Source organism: Macrobrachium rosenbergii, chromosome 43 (assembly GCF_040412425.1).
Source record: "Macrobrachium rosenbergii isolate ZJJX-2024 chromosome 43, ASM4041242v1, whole genome shotgun sequence".
In the NCBI taxonomy this organism is placed as follows: domain Eukaryota; kingdom Metazoa; phylum Arthropoda; class Malacostraca; order Decapoda; family Palaemonidae; genus Macrobrachium; species Macrobrachium rosenbergii.
In genome coordinates, this window is record NC_089783.1 from 25,839,125 (window position 1) to 25,862,961 (window position 23,837).

The window sequence follows — 23,837 nt, forward strand, 5'->3', positions numbered from 1 at the left end:
GTCGTTGTCAGTGCGTGTTCAACTTCGTTTCTGTATCTGGGTATGGAATTTTTTTATCGTAACTAATAATGGTTATAAATAAATATATTAAGAATGAATAATTTCTCTCAAAAAATAATTGGTTACAGATAGGAAAAGGAATTTTCCCCTTTTTAGCTTTCTGTAAAAGAAAACTATCGTGCCGGCTTTGTCTGTCTGTCTGTCCGCACTTTATTTTGTCCGCACTTTGTTCTGTCTGCACTTTTTCTGTCCGCCCTCAGATATTAAAAACTATTGAGGCTAGAGGGCTGCAAATTGCTATGTTGACCATCCACCCTCCAGTCATCAGACATACCAAATTGCTGCCATCTAGCCTCAGCAGTTTTTATTTTATTTAAAGTTAAAATTAGCCGTAATCGTGCTTCTGGCAACGGTATAGGATAGGCCACCACCGGGCCGTGGTTAAAGTTTCATGGGCCGCGGCTCATACAGCATTACACAGAGACCATCGAAAGATAGAACTGTTTTCGGTGGCCTTGATAATACGCTGTAGCGGCTGTACAGAAAACTTGATTGCGACGAAGAAACTTCGGCGCATTATTTACTTGTTCTTTTCATTTACAATGATTACTCCAATTGAACGTAACACATACATACATACATTAGCGAAGACTATACATTATATATACACACACATATATATATATATATATATATATATATATATATATATATATATATATATATTGTGTTTATGTGTCTGTGTCCTTTACCGTTTCACATAGAATTAGATACAAGCGTAAGCCATTAAATTTGCTTAGCAGTCGGCCGTGTACAAGTATATTGTAGATATCAGATTTTGAAAGAAAGTATTAAACATTTTGCTTGTAGTCCAGTTACTTATGTAACTTCTAGTCCAGTCGTATATTTGCAAACTCCGCATCCCGTAATTTTTCCCTAGGGGGTATGTAAGTCATGACAGCCTGTTAACTTTTATTGTTCTTTGCCCTCCTTTCCTTTCCTCTCCTCTGTGATGTAGTAAATCCAGCGAGTCCTTTGGAACTTCACTGCTAAACCTTAACTTTTACGACAGTTTTGGGGAAGAGGAAGTGGACCAGTGCAGCAGACTGTTGATGAGGGGATTGGAGCAGTGGAACTCTCTCTTTTGAAAACTGTCCTCACGCTCCGCTGTTAAATTCGCCCCTTCCCCTCGTGTAAGTCCTCCAGCAGCCTTTGGTTCTAAGGAGTCCCCTTACCTTCACCCCTTTGCCTTCGAATTCGATATGTGAGATTATGGACGGCAATCTGGCCAAACCCATTCGACTCCCACGCAGACTTTCCAATGGGAGGTGGGTGGGGTCCGTCCGTGGCGTGGGAAGTTGAGGTAAAGTTGGGAGTAGGGTATAGGTGACCTCAGGAAGACTGCGACGGATATGGGATTTCAGTGGATAGCGACACCTTAGTTGTTGAACAACGAGTGTGATGTGGTTGCTTCTTTCCTTGTTGCTTCGCGTTGGTCACGTCGGTTTTATTTTATTTTTTCTTTTTATTTTGAGTGTATTTCTGTCTTGTAGAAGTTAAGTGGATTTTAAAGTTCCTGTAAGAATCGTGCATGTTCCAGTTGGCATTAACAGAGTATTTGAGCATTTGAGTAAAGAAAGTTAATCTACTTGCAGTGAAACACTAGAGACATTAGGAAAAAACACCGAACAATGGAGCAGAGAGAGAGAGAGAGAGAGAGAGAGAGAGAGAGAGAGAGAGAGAGAGAGAGAGAGAGAGAGAGAGAGACCTTCTGCTGAAAATTGCCTGGAGCAGAATTGGTGGCAACCGGAAAGCCCAAGAATAACAGACAAACGACGGTGACTGAAAAGAACATCGGTCGGGCAATGAAAAATGGGAGAGGGAGGTCTGATAGCAAAGGAAAGGAAGAAATAGTAATGAAAGATTAAATGTGTGTCGTCAGCTCCTTTTTTGTCTTGACTTGGGAAGGAAAGGCTGCATACATTATCCAGTCTATTGGTGACGTCAATCATTTTTGTTTTTTCGGAGAAGGAAAGAATGAGAAAAGTAATGAAAGATATGATGTGCGTTCTCTCTCTCTCTCTCTCTCTCTCTCTCTCTCTCTCTCTCTCTCTCTCACTGCCTACCCTTTCAGGTAAAGATAAGACTAACTATACTATTACATCATGTATTATTTCAGTAATGTATACTGTGCAAGATTCATGCTACCTGACTCTTGTGGACTTCGTCACATACTCGTATATATTGCCTGTCATTTAATGTTTTAATGAAGTAAATTTCGATGGCATGTATACCACACTGAACTGTTAACATTTAGTGAAATCTCTGTAGTATTTGTTACGTCGTAAATGAACTTTTCATCTTTAAATACATTATTCGTCTTAAGTTTCAGTTATACTCTCGTCTTTCATCTATATACTTGGCAATAGCTTTTTAACTCTTGTGATTTTTGTGATCAGTTTGTCACGTTTAGTTTTAAGATGTGCACTATGCGTCAGTGGAAAATTTCTTGCTTCCGGTTTTGATTTAAGGGCCTTTTATGATATTATTTGCACAGATTTTTATTGTTATTTATGAATCAGATTTTGGTCATAGTAGCCGCTGCATCATATTGGTACCTCTCCTAGGATAGGAGACTTGTGTAGTCTGTAAGACCTCTTGCACAAATCTTCAATACGACATCGCCAATGCGTTGGTGTTGAACCAAAAGTCTGCAGTCTTTTTTATGAAATCGATAGAAAAGAATTTTTTTTATTGTTTTGCAGGTGTTGTATTGTTATCAAAACCTTCATTTGAAATTACCTTTCTTTAAAAAATAAATTTGACATTTATTTGCAAGTCAGGGATTTTTCAAAGGATGCACGTGCACAATGCTTAACTCCAAATGGAAAAAAATTAATTAGTAGACTAAGAGGAGTTCCGTATATCATTCGTATTATTTTGAGTCAATGAAATCACAGGTCATTTTGGGGGCCATTCCTTATGTGTACGTTCTAGTTGAGAATTGAAAATGTCCCATGTTGAGCGTACAGAGGATAAAATTGTATAATTATATATTTTATATTACCCTTTTTCTGTTACACTATTTTTTTGTTTTAATAAGGTGAAAAGAGTTCCATTATCCTGTTGTTCCTCCTAATCCTTTCCGTTTCAGTACATACTCTGATTGCATAGATCTCTCTTTCACTGTGTGTGTGTGTGTGTGTGTGTTAAGAGAATACAGGAATCACTTTGTTAAAGCCGGATTTGCATTCGAAACCTCTTTGGAACTGTTAGGCAGTACCACTTGGTTCTGGCACTTAGGACTCCTTTACTTGTAACTGAGTTTTGGAAGACAGCTCCTCCCTCCTCTATATAACACACACACACACACATACGTACAGTATATGTATATGTGTATATATATATATATATATATATATATATATATATATATATATATATATATATATATATATATATGTGTGTGTGTGTGTGTGTGTGTGTGTGTGTGTGTGTGTAAAAGCTAGCACCACAATAGTAATTTTATTCCATCATTTAATTTGATGTATTTGGAGTGCCCATCTTTCAAGCAGTAAGTCACTGTATATATGCTGAAACTCCGTCAAGTTGGTATGATGGGGAAACAAATACTCAACAAAATTGCAAGGTCAATATGGGCATTTTGCTTGCACCCAATTTATAGCCATTTAGATATGAACAACATTAGACTGATGGAACCCTTAGCGAATAGAGATGTGGAAAAGAGTGTTTGCCTGGTGTAGCTAGAGCAAGGTTATTCACTTCGATCAAGTAGGAAAGATTAAGAATGCTAAAAAGATCTGTCTGGATATTCCAAAAGAAAAAGTACGATGATCTTGTTTTGTGAAACATTGAATACCTATCCTCCTCTAGCAATCATATGTGTAGAATGTTGGTTAGACTGGTGAGCCTAATGACAACTCGAATTATATCATACTAAACTCTAACATACGAAGCTTAAGCACATTTCTCTACCTAAAACTTAGCAAATTGATCATTTCAATCATTCTGAAATTCCGCAGTTACTAAAGAATTTTTCGCAACGAGTGTGACTGTTGATATTAATTGCGCTGGTGTCGTGCTGCTCTCGAGTGGAACTTTTTGGTCGTACCCTGAAAATCTTATTTTTGCTATGAACTACTTATTGCGCAAGAGGATATTTTGTTTTACTTATATTTTCGTAAGTTCACTCTATTTAAAACTGTTGAAGTGTTTTTTTCGCATATTTAAGAAAAAATCTTATTGCTGTAATCAACGATCACGTGTTCATTTTTAGTAGCAAAGATGGTGTGTCTAATGTGCCTTTCGTTATTTACTTCTCAAGAATGATAAGCGGAGGTATTTACACGTACATGACGATCGCCTCTCTCTCTCTCTCTCTCTCTCTCTCTCTCTCTCTCTCTCTCTCTCTCTCTCTAAGAAGAAGAAGACGAAGTGCAGTTGCCTGCGATAAAAAGAAAGGACTCATATGAGCAGATTGGATTTAATTTGAAACTCAGGTAATAGAGAATTAATTAGGTTTCCACTATATTTTACTCTGCAATATTTTTTCGTCTGTGATCTAATTAATTATTTGAAATCACATTAAAAGCTAGCGTAAATATACATATATGTTTTCCTATAATAAATTTCTTTTTGTGTAATTACAGTCATGTCGCCGTCCCTTGGAGCTTTAATATTCAGCATTTTCCTCCGGTTCCCTCGGTAGTGAACGTATCTAGTAATTTTTGTAGTTAACGTTTCCTGTAATTTTGGTTGCGAGGAAAAGGAAAAAGAAGTCTGACAGGGGCGCCGTTTCCTGGCCGCTATTCCCTCGGCATTCTCTTCAACTTTACAGCAGATTCTGTTAGTTACAATATTTCATTTCAGACTATTCAAAAATGCATGAGCTGTCTTACTGTCGTCGGTTTTGTTGGACTTTTAGCTCACCCTAAACCTTCTGGGTTTTGAGCTGATGCACAGATTAATTCTCACTGATATAATATTACTCATTAACTATTAGCTCTTGTAGCTGTTATAGCTTGGATATATGCAAGTCTTTACGGAAACAGTTGGCAAATAGTCTGTTTTTAATGAGTGCTGTTGTAGGATCATCTTTAAAGTTTTCATCACATGAAATCTCCATGATCGTGTATTGACTGACTTGGATCCATTCCGTTGTTAAATTTTGGAATTTTTTTGGTCCGACAGTATATATTTCAGAAAGTTCTTTTTTAAGTACTGGAGCTTTTCAGATATCAGGGCTTGTGTATTTCTTTTTAATACTTCACCCTGTACTATCATGCAGTATTTATTGCAGCGCGATTACACAAATTGTCTCATGTGTACAGTACATGTATTTTAAGAAGTGAATGTTGTGTTGCCTTTATTGGAGCTAATTATCTCCCTTTTCTGGGAGACAGTTTCTTGGGATGAGGTAACTAGTCGAAAACCTTTCTCTAACATGGTTTAATCTTCGCTGTTTCTTCGCCAGAGGATCTACACGAATTTCATTTTAACATGATAACCAGAGAATAAGTTGTCCTAGTCTGTTGTCCTTAAGAGATGGAGAGAAAGAAAGATATTTACAACTACCAGGGTTCAAGCACGTTGGTTTAAAACATGGTCGCGCTCTGGTACTCAAACAAACCCAGGAAATTCATGTTTGTGACGAGACGTAAATCTGTTCATTAAAAACTAAACAAACAAACAAATACCAACTCATTGTTAGTAAATGAGGCTCCACCCTTTTGCCGTTTCCGGCCAATAACTAGACAGCAAACATAGAAGGAACTTCATTGTTGAAAAACTCACCACCCCAAAACCCGACTTCTGTTCGCCTATTTGCAGCTGTGACAAGGCAGCAGCAATTTCACGGATATCTGCTTTGGCACTGACATTTTCAGCACCGTGACGTGAAAATTTAGTTACCAGGAACTTTAAATGTTGTGGTGAACCTTTACACTTCCAGGGGTTGAGGCCTGGTCATTTATTTTCATTAATCTTCCATTGTTGTGCAGACTGACTGGTATGCATATAATGGCGTTTCGGAGGGGTAGCTCGATCATGTGGTACTCAGTGGCTTCATATTTTAAGGGGATAACTATAACTTAGAAGCGTGATAGCATATTGATTTTAAAAGCAGTGTTTCGTCAACGTTGTCTACATACCTGTACTTTTGGCTTGATAATTTGAGCACAATTGTACTCTGTGCCTTTCATTGAATAGAGACTACATTTTATGGCCCTTTGTTGGGCTGAGGTCATTAAGGTTAGTATGCAAACTCACATCTTATGGTAAGACATTAATTTATCTGGTGTATTTCTCAATGAAATTTACATGGGATTGATTATGGGTGGGAAGATGTACTGAGCAGGAATATTCGAAAGTATCCCGGTTTAAGGAGTCGAATGAGACGAGACTCGTTGGACGGGCATGTAGGTGTCAATCAGAATAAAGTTTATACTGAATTTTCATATGGCCAACAAGTCACAACCTCATTATGTTGCTTTTTATGCGATCTTTAATTACCTAGAATGTGTATGAATATAATTATATATTTATAGTGAAAGGAACACATGTCACAATAACAAATATTTATTTGTTCGAAGTAATTTTTAGGTATCCCATCTTCTGCAATTTCATTTCCCAGTTTTTGAAATGAAAAGATGTTCATATCGAATAATAGTTTATTATTTGTTAGTACACTCGTGTGTGTGTGTGTGTGTGTGTGTATATATATATATATATATATATATATATATATATATATATATATATATATATATATATATATATATATATATATATATATATATATATATTCTTCACTGACAATATGTTGTGCAACATTTATGCTTGACTTATTGTTTTTGCCAATTAGATAGTCTGTTCTAGTTGTTACTTATGCAAAGTAATATTAGTTTGATATTTAATTATACGAAAAACAGTTGACGGAAATGTATAAGCAGTCTTGTTTTTGTATATGTATTCATATGTTTTTAAAGTTAAAATTTTAGTAAAATTGTCTACAGCACGCTGGCAAACGAGAGGGAAGTCGGGTTGTGTAACTTTATTCGAATGACATTGGAACTTAAGTAACGTTATGATGATGAAAACTTGCTCTTGAAATGGGTCCTTGGCCTCAGTATAAACAGGTCTACTAAACTTGAATATTTACTGGTTTTGAAGAAAATATATCTCTTTGAGTGTGGTGGGTCGATTGATTTTTCATAGGCGTTCCACGGATATAATTAATTGGAATTTTTAGACTTAAATCTCTAAGTGTGCTGTCATATCATTGGAAATTCAGTTCTGCGAAATGAACAACTTTTTGTGCATTTGAAATTACTTGAATGTAATGTTAAATCTGCAAAGAGAAGTATACTGCAAACGTAAACCATGGTTGAAAAGAAGTGATCCAACTTTTTCCCATTCCCTCTAATTTACTCTTAAAAAGGAAGTGATATGAATACGACATAAAGTAGTCTTATCTGTTTCGTGCCGTGATGAGCTATAATGGCATCTGGGTGACACTTGTTATGTCTTGACCTCCTTGACCCCTTATGCTACGTTTGACCCCAAGCGATTGTGTCGTGGTTGTGCTTTTTGCTTGCGTGCGACCTCAGAGGGATGTTACGGCTGACCTTCGGCTCCGTTTAGCTTGAACGAACCTCTGGTGAATGGATTGATTGGGTAGATTTAATTGTATGAAAATAACTTGTGGGAAATCGGCCTCTGCAACAGGAAATCTTGTGAGGTCGATTGCGAATATTTGCAGGTTGAGAATTGACGGAAAAGAAAGACTACTGCAGATATGAGCGCTTATGTGCGTATACAGTATGCGCGCTCGTTTTCTGTAATTGGTTTTGAGGGAGCTTTGACAAGATTTTCCTCTGCATTTTGAGGATAAACTGTGCAAAGCCGTTCGTTGTAAATTAGGGTTTCATTTGATTTTGCTGTAGGCATTACGTGTTTGTATTCTAGAGGTACTTGAGATGGGTGGAAAGCAGCGTAATTTTACATGTAACGAAATCACAACAAAAAGTATTACACTGGCTAATACACTTCCAAGAGAGGAGGTGCATTAAAAGTCTGTCAATAAAACAATAAAACGCTGCAATGTCTGCCACAGTTATACTTTAACTTCTGGTCATGGATAAACCTCCTGTGTAGAAAACTTCCACAACATTGACAGCTTCTCTACTGTCCTCATTCATTGCTATATTATCTTCAAACGTCACTCCATTCAGCCTTGCACTCCAAGTTTTTATATTACTCCCTCCTCCTCCTCCTCTTCTTCTTCTTCTTCTTCTTCTTCTTCTTCTTCTTCTTCTTCTTCTTCTTCTTCTTCTTCTTCTTCTCAGCTTTAATCCTTAGTCGGGGTCGCTGTTTTTAATGAATCTCCTCTAGTTGTATCTATCTTTAATGGTTTATTGCATAATCGCTTTTTGCAGATATTTTACTGAGTCGGGCTGGCTCCCCCCCGCCCTCCCTCCCCCGGCGCTAGTTTGGCATTACTCCCTCAAGAAAAATACTAAGCCGTCCAGCTAGTCTTTCTCATATGTGTATATCCTGACATACGCCAAATTTTCATCATGAAAACTTTCAATCAGTCTCTATAGTGTCGTCTTCTTCCCAGCTTGTTCCCATTTTTATATGGGGTCGCCGTGATGCCTTCTTTTGCAGGACTTTGATTTGGCTTTGGGGTAGACTTTGTAGTCCCGATCGGCTGCCCTGCCTGACATCGCTTAGACCCCGGTATTGTGTACATGTATTGTACCAGTTCACCAATGCTCGTGTATATATCTTAAATCTTCAGCACCCTCCAAATTGCCTCTCCATCAATTTTATCTTACGCTTTTTCTAGATTCATGTATTACAAATACAGTTTTTCCATCCACACACGCACACACATGTATGTACATGCATACATATATGTATATATGTGTGTATGTATATATAAAGAGAGAGAGAAAAGACTTTCATAATCTCCATTCCACTGTGAAGCGCACAGTTTTGAAAATTGCTTCTTAGTGTTCGGTTCATCAACATGTCCTAAGTATATTTTTTTTATAAGCTCCATCTAGCCGATGGACCATATGGTAATGTCTGTCGTTACCTCTAGCAATTCTATTCCATTTTACTGTTATTATCTAATATATTTTGCTGAGTGTCGGAAAAAAATGCTTTTTAATACTGGACTATATTCACATATTTTAGCTTGCTTTTGTTGTCGTTTTTATTTCGAGCGAAAGGTTCCACATGAATTACGCGAGTCTCGCTTGCTTGGAGAACTGTTTTCGTAAACAACCAAAAGCGTTGGCTGCGTTTATCCGCAATGAGCTAGATTGGTACCCATTTATTTTCAACACTTGTGTTGATATCTTTCCGGCGAAAAAGTATGTGTATTTTTTTTATTTTTTTGTAGCGTGACTGTTTCGTATGGTTGCCGCAAAACTTCACTTCCTGTCTGGCGATTCAGTGGTCAGTGACCGGTTTGTCCTCTGTCCCGCTTATGAGTGCTTGTGGTCCTCGTTTCAATCTGCTTTTATTTCCTGCAAATTATCTCTCTCTCTCTCTCTCTCTCTCTCTCTCTCTCTCTCTCTCTCTGAAATGACATCTAAGTCAAGGAATTTATTAAGAGTTAGAATGCTGTCGTCCATATTGTGTTGATGGTAATTATATTTGGTTTCCCTTGACGAATGCAAATTCGACTACTATAATATTTGCCTGACAGCCATGCATCTTTTGGATTCTGACTAAGTCAACTTTCTTTTAATGCTTAGCTTAATTGTCAAAATAAATGAATCAAGAACAGAGAGAGAGAGAGAGAGAGAGAGAGAGAGAGAGAGAGAGAGAGAGAGAGAGAGAGAGAGAGAGCTGGTTTGAGAACCTCTTCACAGAACTGGTGGATAGATTCATTCTTCACTGTATCACGTTTAAATATGAAAAACTATAACCCGTTCTATGCTAAAGTTATTACCGAAGAAGGGTCGTATTCAAGTAACTGTTCTGACGCCTGTCCTCATAGAGGAAATGACCCTGCCATGAAATGGGGCCATGGAGCGTTGGAAAGACTGAGGATGTAACTGCGCTAGTTTAATGAGCAGTCGAATGATCGCGTCGGTTTGGACTGTCTCGCTGAAGGGGACTTCCTTAAGTATATCTGACGACAGGTGAAATTATGCCGTAAAAGCCCCGACGCTGCAGTACGCTAGCTCTGAAGGTTGCCACGTTACACCTCCTGAGCTGATAAAGTGATGGATATATTTCGGATCTGCACTGATTATGAACAAACCAATGCCCGAGATATGTGTAAAGTCATGCCAAATGATATCATTCATGTTGGTCGCCAAGTCATGGCATTCATTGGTAAGTATCGATCTTTAGGTTTTCAATCCGTCGTTGAGAAGGCTACTTTCGTTACCGTCAGGTTCTGTCCATCATCAAAGGGAAGGCGTCCGTGATCTCCAGTTCATTTACATGTCATTACGCTCGAATGTTATATATTTAGCCCAAGAGCAGGTGAAGTGTTGTCTCTTCGTCGCTGCTATGAACTTTATCAAAATGTATTGCTTCTCGAGACTGGTAATCAATGCCAAAATGAAAAAGAGGGTTAATTATACCATGGCACTGCTGCGTGATGTTATATCCTCTTAGGAACTATTTAATGAGCTTTTTAGCAAGTTAGGAACTTTGATAAAAAAAAAATTAGATCGATATTAGCATCTATCTCCATGCCATTAAAGCTGGTCTTATTAGGTGAGCGTTGGAGGGGCTTTTACTGGGAAGTCTGCAAACATCATGGTCGTTATTATATTCTAATCATGGTCATTATTATACCCTAATCATCATCAGCATTGTAGGTGTAGTCTTTGTAATAATAATAATTATTATTATTATTATTAAATTCGTCTCGGTAAATACGTATTCTGTAATAAGATTTTGTTAATTTTTTATAACCGAAGGACGACCTTATAATGATAATAGTAGTCGTGTCAGTGGAATAGAAGTCTTAAAATATTTAGCTTTGTGATTACTTCCTCTCTCTCTCTCTCTCTCTCTCTCTCTCTCTCTCTCTCTCTCTCTCTCTCTCTCTCTCTCTCTATATATATATATATATATATATATATATATATATATATATATATATATATATATATGTGTGTGTGTGTGTGTGTGTGTGTGTGTGTGTGTGTGTTACGGGCAGATAGCGAAACCAGGCATTTCACGAACTGCCTGAGATTTCAGGCAGATAGCGAAATGCACTTAGGGACGTTTGATTCCCCAGGGGCTAGTACTAAACACGGCGAAATACATTTGACCCCCCAGGGGCTAGCACCAAACACGGAGAAACAGTGTAGGTGAGTCACTGTTTCGCCGTGTTTAGTACTAGCCCCTGGGTGGGGTTAAATGTCTCTTAAGTGCATTTCGCTATCTCCCTGATATTTCAGGCAGTTCATGAAATGCCTGGTTTCGCTCTCTGCTTGTAACGTATGTTTTATATATATATATATATATATATATATATATATATATATATATATATATATATATATATATATATATGTGTGTGTGTGTGTGTGTATATATATATATATATATATATATATATATATATATATATATATATATATATATATATATATATATATATATATGCCTTGTGTTTAAAAGGAGTCTTTATAGGAAAAGGTATTTTGATTGCATGTTTTATACATGAGAGAGCACGCGTACTGAATCTGTCAGACTGGCAGTCTCTCATCATTTGGGAGTTATCTTAGATTTCTTGCATCGCTGTTTTTGACTCGTTGTTGTCTCCTCCCCTTTCATAAGAAGGAGTAATTCAAGCCTCGAGATGAAAAAGGGGACTGCTCCGACGGGGTAAATAAGGAGTCATGATTGTGGCCGTAATGATAGGGTGCCGCCACCAAGAAGCGTGCGGTTGGATGGAAGGTGTAATTTTGCCGGCGGTCGGGAAGAGGTTTGAGGGCCGAGGACCGAGGACCGAAAAGCTAAAAGGGGAGGAAGAGGCGTCACTCCAGCAGTCTAGTCTCGGAGGCCGGATGACACCTGTTTCCCTTACAAGGCAGAGATGCTCAGCATCTCATGTAGTATGAATGTACAGAAAGATTAACTCCAAACAATGTTATTATTGAAAATAGTAGTATTTGAGAAAGATTAACTCCAAACAGTATTATTATTGAAAATAATAGTATTTGTTGTTAAACATGGTAATGCATTATAAGTACGCAATGTCGCCTGGAATTGATAATAAGACAAACCTCATTTTTGGGGATTTGAACCACTGACCTATGATTTGCCAAAGACATCGGCTGAAGCTTGCGGGCGTAAAAGAACTGAAATCAAATATGCTTCTGCTTCTACTTATAGTCTAGAATCATAGCGAACCTACTGTACCCAATTCTATGGTTTTTATCCACTCTTCGCAACCTCTTCAGTTCTCTTTCCAAAAGGCAAAGAGGTGAAGTGTGTATTATAGGAAAGTAGTCTCGTCCGGAAATTAATAATAAAGACGTGTCTCCTCTTTCGGAATCTGAACAAGCGTTTTGACGCTGAATCGTTGTTGCACACTCTGGGGCCTTGAAACCTAAAGTTATACACAAACACACACACACATATATGTCACATATATATACATACATACATACATACGGATGTACATCGTGGATTAGCTGTTATGAATCCCTTCAGTTATTTCAAATGGTTTTCCTTTCCGTATGTCATCACTTTTGCCAAGTTGTCTCTTGAAATTTTACTTTTAAACTGTTGATTTCACACACACACATTATATATATATATATATATATATATATATATATATATATATATATATATATATATATATATATATATATATATATATATATATATATATGTATGTGTATAATACATACATAAGTACTTGATTAGTGTTCCAACTTAATTCTAACAGAATCAAATTAATGAATCGTCTAATCTTTCCTGTTAATTAGGAAATTCCTGTGAAAATAAAAAAAAGAGAGGATGAAATAAAAGTGAAAAAAAGAAGCCAGTGAAACAGCTTTTGGAATGAAGTCGGGAGGGGGTCGCGTTCCAAGGTGTTATTAAACAGGTTTTAGACATCCCCCTTTCCAGACCTACCTCCACTGTCATTCCTAGGTCCTTCCATTTTTTAATTATCTTTCCTTTTCCGGCCGTTCTCTCCTTCACCGAGACACCATTTTGAGAATCAAAAAGATTTTTTTTTTTTGGGGGGGGGGGTTGGATATTATGTTCTTTCAAAGTATCCACCTGGTAATCGTGATAGGTGTTTTACTGATTACTGAATACTTTGTAGTGTGTGTAATTAATTTTTGGTAATTAATCATGTTTTCAAATGAATATGATCATTGTTTATACTATAGTATTATGCATTGTGGTCATTATAATAAACAATTGCTACAGCTGCAGTCACTGGCGTGATAAGTTTTCTAAACAAATTATAGCAGTTCGTTATTAAGTTTATTTTAAATATGTATTGGTATATACTGTATATATTTGGTGGAGTGTTGATCTTCGATTTATTTTTATTGGTTTTGCTGGAAAGCCAAGGGATCAGCATAGAAGTGGTTCATTTTCCGGTTGCCAGTGTTACTAATTGGGAGTGTAATGGGGGTAGGACGGCTGGTTGATGATTGGGAAGGAATGAAGTGTCGTCCTGATCGGATTTAATTGATATGCACTAATGGCTTTGAGCTTCCAGGAGAGAGAGAGAGAGAGAGAGAGAGAGAGAGAGAGAGAGAGAGAGAGAGAGAGAGAGAGAGAGAGACTACTGCGTATACGAGTTAGCCTATGTGCAGAGCTACTGTAAGAATCTCGGCAGTGCTGTTAACAAAATATAGTTAAATTATGTGACAAAAATATCGGTTAAATTTCATATCATCCATATACATTTTTCTTTAATATTCTTTCCTCTTCTCTCCATCACCATCGTCGTCAAGGTGCAAATAGTTTGAGTGCTTTTCATTTAAGTATCACAGTCTGTCAAATCCTTTTTTGCCAGCCTCTCTCTCTCTCTCTCTCTCTCTCTCTCTCTCTCTCTCTCTCTCTCTCTCTCTCTCTCTCTCTCTGTTTTGTTTAAAAGATAACTGAGATGGGTACTGTTCTAAAATTAGCTTGGAGAGCTGGCTTTTTTAAGTGATTTGTGACGCTGTTATCTTTTTTCATGCCAGGAGAAGTTGAGCGAAGGAATTTTAAAGAAAATTTTAAAGCTTTTATGGTACTTATTATTGTTAAGCATTAAAGAAAACTGTTACTTTTAGAATAATTTCTCGACATTCAGTGTTTTAAGTACGCTTCAAACATTTTCTCCCAGTCATTTTCACTTATTTCTATAGTTACACTGGACATTATATTTATATATATATATATATATATATATATATATATATATATATATATATATATATATATATATATATACATACATACATATATATATATAATATATACATACACACATATATATATATATATATATATATATATATATATATATATATATATATATATATATATATCCATTTGGTTGAAGGGCCTGTTAACGTATTTATTATAACCTTCGCTCGTCCTTTCCGTCAATAATTCGTGGTGCTGGGGAGATAGTTCGCCAGAACGTAATCTACAACTCGTAGGCTGCTGGCTGTAGGCGGGGAACGGGGAGAGGAGGATTCGGGGTGCGGGGTGGCAGCCTTATTGTAATGGGATAGGGAGTCACCCCAGGAAGACTATATAGGGTTGGGGATTTCCTAAGAGGAAATGAAATGGTAGGGCTGTGGAAATTTATTTTGTACATTTTGTCAGACTTTAGGATGATTAAAATGTATTTTTTTATTTAAGTAATTATTAACTCATTAAAAGAAATTACATTTAGTGTTCGTATTATTTTTTGCAAAAATAAGTAGAAGCAAGGCAAATAGCCATCATCCAGTGTTATTAGAGAAAAATAGTTTCAGTTCACGACGAGAAAGGAAAACAGTAAGACTCTTAATGTTACGTGGACAGCACATAAGCAACATAAATGGCTGTGGTTGTATTTTGGCTCACTTAGTTACTCCTACCTCATTCCATTTTTAGTGGATAAGCTATATGTGTTTATGCTGTTTTCATCATTTATCCTTTTTCTTTTTTCCTTTTCTTCCTTTTAAATTTCTATAAAAGAAAATATTGAGACGGCTATTTGCCTGTCCGTCCGCACTTTTTCTGTCCGCCCTCAGATCTTAAAAACTACTGAGGCTAGAGGGCTGCAAATTGGTATGTTGATCATCCACCCTCCAATCATCAAACATATCAAACTGCAGCCCTCTAGCCCCAGTAGTTTTTATTTTATTTGAGGCTAAAGATAGCCATGATCGTGCGTGTGGCACCGCTATAGGTGCCAACAACACAGGCCACCACCGGGCCGGGGCTGAAATTTTTATGGCCGCTTGAAGAGTTTCATGGGTCGTGGCTGAGAGTTCCATACAGCATCATACGTTGTACAAAAAACTCGATTGCACCGGAGAAACTTCGGCGCATTTTTTACTTGTTTTTTATTTTGGTACTCACTTGGTTTTATTTTCTGTATGATTGTATAAAGATACTTTTTTATATATATTTTTAGGGAGGTTTTGTGACTCTGAAGTTATTGAAACAAATCATGTATATTTGGTTTAACCTATTTTAACGAGTACTTTTCGTTGAATGATCCGTTAAGGATATATTTTTTTTAGGTAGCTATCATATACTATGTATGTGGTTCTTTATGAACAGTAACTAGTAGTTCATTACAAGTAAGTGAAATATATCGATTTACGGTGTGGTATTGCAGAAGTGCAGCAGAAATAGTCGTTAGAGAATGGCTTGCTAGATAATGGCCTCTCACATAGGAACACAGTTTTTTGTTTGTTTTTCTCGTGCTTGCAGTTGGAGTGTTATTGATATTTTCATCGTCTATATTAATCGATTTCAACTCTTAAATCTATAATAATATTTTTAATCGTATCGGATGGATGCTAAGCTTCCCATTGAGTAGCTTGCTTGATTAGTAGTCTTTATTTTAATAATTATAGCCATGTCACCATTTTGATAGTTATAGCTAATAACCTTGTGAATCCTTCATATGTTGTATCAACATAATAATTTCTTTTTCCGTGAAAAATGCAAATTAGAAATAGGGGAATGGTAAGTTGATACGTATGATGCTGGAGAAGAGTAGAAAAGAGAGTTTCATTTCACGATTTCAAAGGGAAACGGGAAATTGAACATCGTCCATCCTTTCCGGTGCTCTCTATTACTTAACATCCAATATTGCCATTGAGGACATTTGCAGATTCTCTGAGTTCTGCCGTTATTGCTTTTGTTAAACAATTTTGTGTCACAAGTAGGAAGTATTGCAACGGTTATCCGATGATTCTATTGAATTTTGTTTGTCGCGTGTGGTCGAGATCAAGTTGTTCGTGCTCTGTACTGGTGGATATCTGTTTAAGCATATCCGTAAGAAAAAGTGAGACACATCTCGTTATATTTCTGCCTATGAGTTTCTCTCTTTCCCGCCCTGGCCTCGTCACTCAAAACCTTGGTGATCTGAGTTTCATCAGGGGACAAGGAAGGAATGATATAGGTGCATGTCTTCAAGGTCCAGTGTGCCTCTGTTGACTCGAGCAGGGTACTGTACTTTTTTAATCGTTTGTACATTCACTTCCTGGAGTCCCAGCTGCGACTAAAAGTTTAAATTCGAGAGGTGAAGATATCAAAGATTTACAGGAATGTGATTAGTGCTCCGTGAAAGTTTCTCGTCATACTGTAATTAAAGCCTGAGAAGGTCTCAGTGAGAAAATTCTAGCATCAACGTGGGTAACATTTATCAGATGCTCTCTCTCTCTCTCTCTCTCTCTCTCTCTCTCTCTCTCTCTCTCTCTCTCTCTCTCTCTCTCTGTAGGCGATTGATAACATTTATCCCCGTACAAGCACTATCATCACATCACGTTGTTTACTCATTCCTCCCCAGCAAACATGTTACGGGGTTTGGAGTACGGAGGTTGTGTGCCTCTGGGGTTGTGAGGCGGGGGGGCCCAAGGTGTTGGGGTTCCTTTTCCTCCAGGGTTTACTCCTAGTCTCAATCCCGTGTAACCCCTCTTCCCATATCTTGGGGTCCATTTTATAGTTTATGGTTATTTGATGACATGGGAACCCTTAATGGGAAATCGTTTCAGAGATATTGGAGGCTTTTGTTTATATTCGATGATATTGGTATTATTAATTAAACTTTGTTGCATTCATTTGTATTGTTTTTGTTTTATTATTATTATTATTATTATTATTATTATTATTATTATTATTATTATTATTATTATTATTATTATTATTATTATTATTATTACACCGTACTGACAAAGTTTTATTTTCGTTGCAGGTAAGGGAGACGAAAGTCGAGTACTTGCTGTTTTCTTACAGGTAAGAGTTATTGGTCTTGCGCTTTATAGTTGGAGTACCTTCATTCAGCGTGATTTTACTGTAAAAGAAGTTTGGTCGTTCGTTCAGAATACGCATTTGGAGACAAAAAGAAGTATTTCTGGCTGCTATTCTGTCTATGATCTTGCTAGCTGAGTCTCATTTGCCTAATTAAATTGTGATTTGGTGTGAAACCTCATGTCAAGTTAGAAAAATGAGACGGGCTATTTTTAATGATGCTGGATTTTGTGCGCAGTTGTAACGTGATCTGATGTGTTTAAGTGGCACAATCGCTACCGGGATTAAAATCTTAATTGGTAATGTCAAAACGAATAAAAATCTTAATTCACTATTAATTAGTTTCCTGGTTATGTGTTTGAGGGAGAGATCAAAATGAATTTACCTTCGGATTGATAATTGTGAAGTAATATATTTGATATTAGGAGTCAACATGATATTCCAAGGGAGTAGTCAGCTTTAAGAACACTTTTTTAACAACGGAACTGCTATTTTAAACTGTTCTGTGCAACATGTAACATCGGCGTACAAACCGACCATTAGCTTGACATTCCGAATTTAGCTTTTTAAAGTTTGTTTTTTAAACTTGAAATCGAAAATTTGTGATAGCAAGATAATCTGCTGTGCTTTAGAGCTATTTTGAAATATTTAGTTTGTCCTGTAGACGTTACATTAAGCTTGGAATAACTACTGTAGAAATGCGCCAGGTTGCTTTGCTATATTGAAACGTGAATGTAAATTCCCGTAGATTTCAGTCAGATTACCTAAGACAATTCAATGTTATACTCGTATACAATAAGCGTGTGTGCTTGGAATTGTAGTAGTTATACTTTAATACTTTAATTACGCTTTGATAACTGATTTAGGTACTGCCTATGTACTTTAATTACGGTTTGATAACTGCTTTTGGTATTTCCTCTGTACTTTAATACTTTAATTACGATTTGATAACTGCTTAAGGTATAGCCTCTTTATCTTGCAAAACCCTTGCAATTAACATAATAGGAGCCGTTGACGTTATAGATTTCCGTTGATTTCCAATCTTGTGGATGAATTCAGTTACTATTATTATAAACACTACTTGGTTAGATATGCTATGTAAAATTGTACTTAAGCACGTTTTCAGATTTGTATTATATGAACCAGTTGAATGAAATGAGAGAAAGAACGAGAAGAAAAAAATTGCCTCGTATCCGACTCGTCTTCTGGGAATAACTTTCTGCGCCGGCAGATAGATTCCGATAATTTTTCGTGCAGCCCTCGGGAAGCATTTCCATCCAGACAACATTTTTCCTCTCCCTTTTTCCTTCTGGCGACTTCTGGATTGACTACAACGTATGTCCGTCGTTTTCCTTATGATATTTAGCTGATGTTTCGTTGGTGTTTACTCCTCTTTTGTTCATTGGTAATATCTTTATAGTTTACTTTCCTTTCATGCCGTGAATTATGTTCTTTTTCAAGACCTTAGTTGTTTATTTATTTATTTTCTGATTAGACAGATGGGATTTATGTAGCTCAATTATTTGAGTAGTTTTTTTTTTTGTTGCATCATGGATACACGACCTATTCATTCAAGTCTACTTTTATATATACGTTTTTGGTTTTTTAAGAAAAAACTGTTTCTATTTATCGGCCCCAGAGGAAAAGCAGGAAAATAGTTGCATACATATTCATCCTTCAACAGTTAAATGTTTATATATATATATATATATATATATATATATATATATATATATATACACACACGTTATTTAGTTATCTTACATCTTTTATTAATGAAGTGGTCTCCTAGGCTTATATTTCGTGTGCAGAGAAGTCAGCTACTTTTGTTAGGTAGATCCGTTATGTTTTATTTATAATATCAAACATCAACGATAATACTTTTGCAATTTTAAAATGAAGGATAACTAAAATTATATATATATATATATATATATATATATATATATATATATATATATATATATATATATATATATATATATATATATATATGTGTGTGTGTGTGTGTGTGTGTGTGTGTGTGTATGCATGCGTGTTCGTGTGTGCGTGTATTTTCTTAAAAACGCCTATAAAAGAAGCAAAGAAGAGGGAATAAGCCACTTTATATCGACCTATGTACGTCGGTCCTCGTCTCCGCCGAGGCGAAGGCCGATGTATATTAGTCGAAATATGGTGAATTATTCACTTTTCTTCTTTAATGTATGGTCTTTTTTATCAAAGTATTATAAACCGTTAGGTTAAAGAAGGCATATATTTGTGTGTGTGTGTATATATCTATATATATATATATATATATATATATATATATATATATATATATATATATATATATATATATATATATATACATACATACATTCACGTGTGCATATAGATAAAGAAAACATATGTGTATGTATGTGTGTATATATATAGTATATATATGTGTGTGTGTGTTTGTGTGAGTGTTTATTCAGCTTGTATATTTATACGTTATTATGTTTATGCAAATATGTTCTGATCATCGGCTTATGGATACGAGGGTATATTGTCATGCATTTGTTTTTAGTTGTCGTGTGTATGTGTAGGCTCGCGTGTGCTTAATCAAAGATACCTTGTATAGAGGCCGATAAGAAATGGTCACATAAGAACATCTCCGTGAAATGTGACGTAGGTCTTTTCCTTCGTACTAGTCTGGCTGGCAGTTACCATATGAGGCCATCAGTGGTTTTTCCCCCTTGGGAAATGACGGGAATCTGATTTCTCATTTCCATTCTCCCCCTTGGCGGAGAAGCAGCAGAGGGCAAGGGAAGAAAGCGAAACCTGTACAGAAATGGGTGGGCGTCAAGAGGAAACCTGTTCAAGGTTGTTATTGCTTGGGAAGCTGTTATTTCAATTCATTTGCGGAGGGGAAATGTACTGCCTTACTGAGATGAGATCATTTCAAGAAGGTTCTCCTTATAAGAATATGTAAAGAAGGATATACATTAGAGTCTCCTGTGAGGTAATAGTCAAGTATGAGAGATATGTGCCTTACAAACTTATATATTCTCTTGAAGGACTTACAGGTTTCTGACTTTTGCTTATTAGATTTTCTCTACATTACTTCATTTCCTTGCTTTTGCAGCTACTGTCAGTTTGTGGAAGATCCATAGACTCAGTAGAATCGAGTTGTGTCGTGGGTTTGTTTTCTGTTTAGCATGAAAAATAATTGCACGGACTCAGGATATTTATTACTTTTTTTTCCCTATTTTGCTATTCCTACGTGCACTTGAATCCAAAAATGGAACAAATATGCGCTGAAACTATATCTGTTTTCCAACTGTGTATGAGCTTACAGGAAGAATTTATAGGCCCATAAACTCTGCCTGCAAGAAGTTAACCATAAAGCGATTTCTTATATACAGGTTGATGTACACGGATTCACGTTACGTTCTCCGATGTTGGGAGGCCTCTGATTATTAGTCCTCTGTGGAATATAGAAGTTTTATCAGAAAGGTAATCGAATGCGCATGCGTTGAGAGAGAGAGAGAGAGAGAGAGAGAGAGAGAGAGAGAGAGAGAGAGAGAGAGAGAGAGAGAGACTCACGCAGCCTGGAAATGAATAAAGTAACAAACGGCGTTTAATATAGCATCCCATGTGGAGATGTATATGTATCTCAGCTAGCGTCCAATACAGCTCCAATTAACGCTTTCTAGGAACACTTGTGATGAGAAAGGCCGTCAAGCGTTCGTGGATGTGAGTACGTGTGCCAAACAAAGCACAAGTGATCTGCGTTACCTGTGCTGGTTGAATTCACTTCAGGGACTGATGTGTCGACTTAACAAAAGCCCTGACCTCTCCGTCCCTAAAGATATTCAACAGCCATGGCGACTTAACACAACCTTCTCCTGTGTTTGTTTGTAGATTGCCTTCGTAATGCTGTTTGTTTCTGTTTATTTTATTATATAAAACAAGGAAAGAAAAGGAAAATGCCTAAGAGAATGCCTTCGTGGGGGAGGAGGCTGGGGACGATATCCGTATGAAAATCAAAATTTCCTGTCTGGGAAAAAAATCTCATTATTTGAGGTGATATTCTAATGGACTCTCTTCCTTTGATGGTAATGTCGAAGGCATCGTTCTCGCAAATTGTGGATTCATCAAAGCAATTTTCTCAGATTCTACGAGGGTGAAAAATTCGGAAAGAGTTAGAGGCATCTTTGTGATCGGAGACCTTTGAACTGTGAAAGTCAGTCAGATGGTTGTCAGTTCTCATTGTTCTCTTTCTTTTATTCTTGTCAACTTCATTAAAGAAAGACGCATCTCCAGTTAAACCAGACGATGCTGAATAAACGTTTTCATGGGCACCTTTGTTTGGATTGAACACAATGGATATCATTAATGACCTGATTTTTCTACAGTAGTTCGTCCTTTCATCCTTTGTGTGCATTCCAGTACTGACAGAGCATTGTATTAAGTGTGAAATTAGTTAGATGTTGACATTTCATTGCAGTTGGAGAATTCGGAAATACTGTTATAAAATGTTTTTCGTACTTTAACTCTTAATTAGGATCCCTCAGATGTTAGCCTAACTATACTCCTTGAATTTCACCTCTGCAAATCGTTCGTATATCATTCAGTTTGTAAACAAAATGACGTTAACTCTGTTAAGTCAGCCTTATATACATACATATATATATATATATATATATATATATATATATATATATATATATATATATATATATATATATATATATATGTGTGTGTGTGTGTGTGTGTGTGTGTGTGTGTGTGTTATGCTCTTCGGCAAGGTCAATTAGGGTCATAATCTCTTGCTACATCTGATTTAAGAACAGCGTCATATCATCTTACACCCTAAGACACTCCTGGTAGCAATGGCCGGCACTGGGTCAGCACATTTTCTCTCGTCGATTCCTCTCACTGAATGTATCCTCAAACAAAGACCTACTGGAATAAAACGCAGAGATACAAAACTAGACTTTATTTGCAAATTTAACGAAAGTATTTCAGCAAAAGCTGCGATCATGAAATGGAGTGACTCACACCCCATATAAATGGAAATCATAACTAGAGGAAATTCAGACACACAGTCCATCGAATTAATGATTCTAGACCAACCAATACTAGTGGCTAACATCCTGGTCACCAAACAAAATAAAAAAAGGTCATAACTATTCTAGACCAAAATAGATGTCATAGAGTATGTTAAAAGAACACCACTTTCAAAATATTCGTCCTCATCGGACGAGCCCAGAATTCCTGTTAAAAGAAACATATCATATCTTACAACCTGAAAGGGTGTATAAGAATATAAACATTTAAAACGGAAAAATGCATAATGGAAAACAGAACGGGAAATGCATAATGGAGACAGAACAGGAAAATGGATAATGGAGAACAGAACGGGGAAATGCATAATGGAGAACAGAACGGGGAAATGCATAATGGCGAACAGAACTGGGAAATGCATAATGGAGAACAGAGTGAGTAAAAATCGAGAACAGAATGGGAAAATGCATAATGGAGAAACAGAGGAGTTTCACTGCGACACAAACTGGGTATTCCACATAATGTCTGGAAAAAAATTAAGTGTTAATGAGTTATCTTACTGACTTCCTATGGCCGCAAATAAACATTTCTCCCAGTGGCTGTTCTTATCCACTAACACTGCACAAGAGCAAATCACACCCAGCCGCAAATCGAAGTGAAAAGCTGTTGTATGGTTCCTTAATAATATACACATTTGAGAGTGCACATATGCACGCACTCACTTAATAACCCCTCCCCAGAAGCGTGACGACACCGGTTCAATGTTCGAAGGATCACAACGCTTCCATCAATCTGTCACATTGCCTCCATGCATTTTGGCCATGATCAGAAGGTACAAATGAACGCGTCAGATACCCGCTGTATCTAACTGTGGAAACCTCCATCGTCAACATAAATGCACCTGCACCGGATATACTTTCCCCAGGCCACCACATAGTTCGCCAAAAGACTTAATATATATATAATATATACACACACACACACATATATATATATATATATATATATATATATATATATATATATATATATATATGTGTGTGTGTGTGTGTGTGTGTGTGTGTGTGTGTGTGTGTGTGTGTGTATAAGTAAGAAAGAGAAAACAAGAATAGACTTGAAGACGAAGATCCTGGCCGTGTAAGTGATTTTTTTACCTCTGCCCTCCGCGGAACTCCCGAACATAGGGGCTGGCAGCTGCATTCCCTTTATTTTCCTCGCTCAAAAACGGAAAAGCGACAACTTCGGTATATGGCCTCCTACCCTTTGTAAGGCTGTGATGTTATTTTGTAGAATAAAGGATAAATAACCTT

The 23,837-nt window shown here is 36.7% G+C and overlaps 1 protein-coding gene across 12 annotated transcripts in view; it reads left to right on the forward strand.

Moving 5' to 3' along the window:
- LOC136828668 (FERM domain-containing protein 4A-like) overlaps positions 1 to 23,837 on the forward strand; it is a 730,015-nt gene that overhangs the window by 474,170 nt on the left and 232,008 nt on the right. Inside the window, exon 1 of one of the 12 annotated variants that reach the window (XM_067086746.1) lies at positions 17,443 to 17,478. The exons of the other annotated variants lie outside the window; for them this stretch is intronic. The gene's annotated coding sequence lies outside the window, so the exon portion shown is untranslated. Of the gene's footprint in view, positions 1 to 17,442; positions 17,479 to 23,837 lie in introns of those variants that run through there. 12 annotated transcript variants of the gene reach the window in all.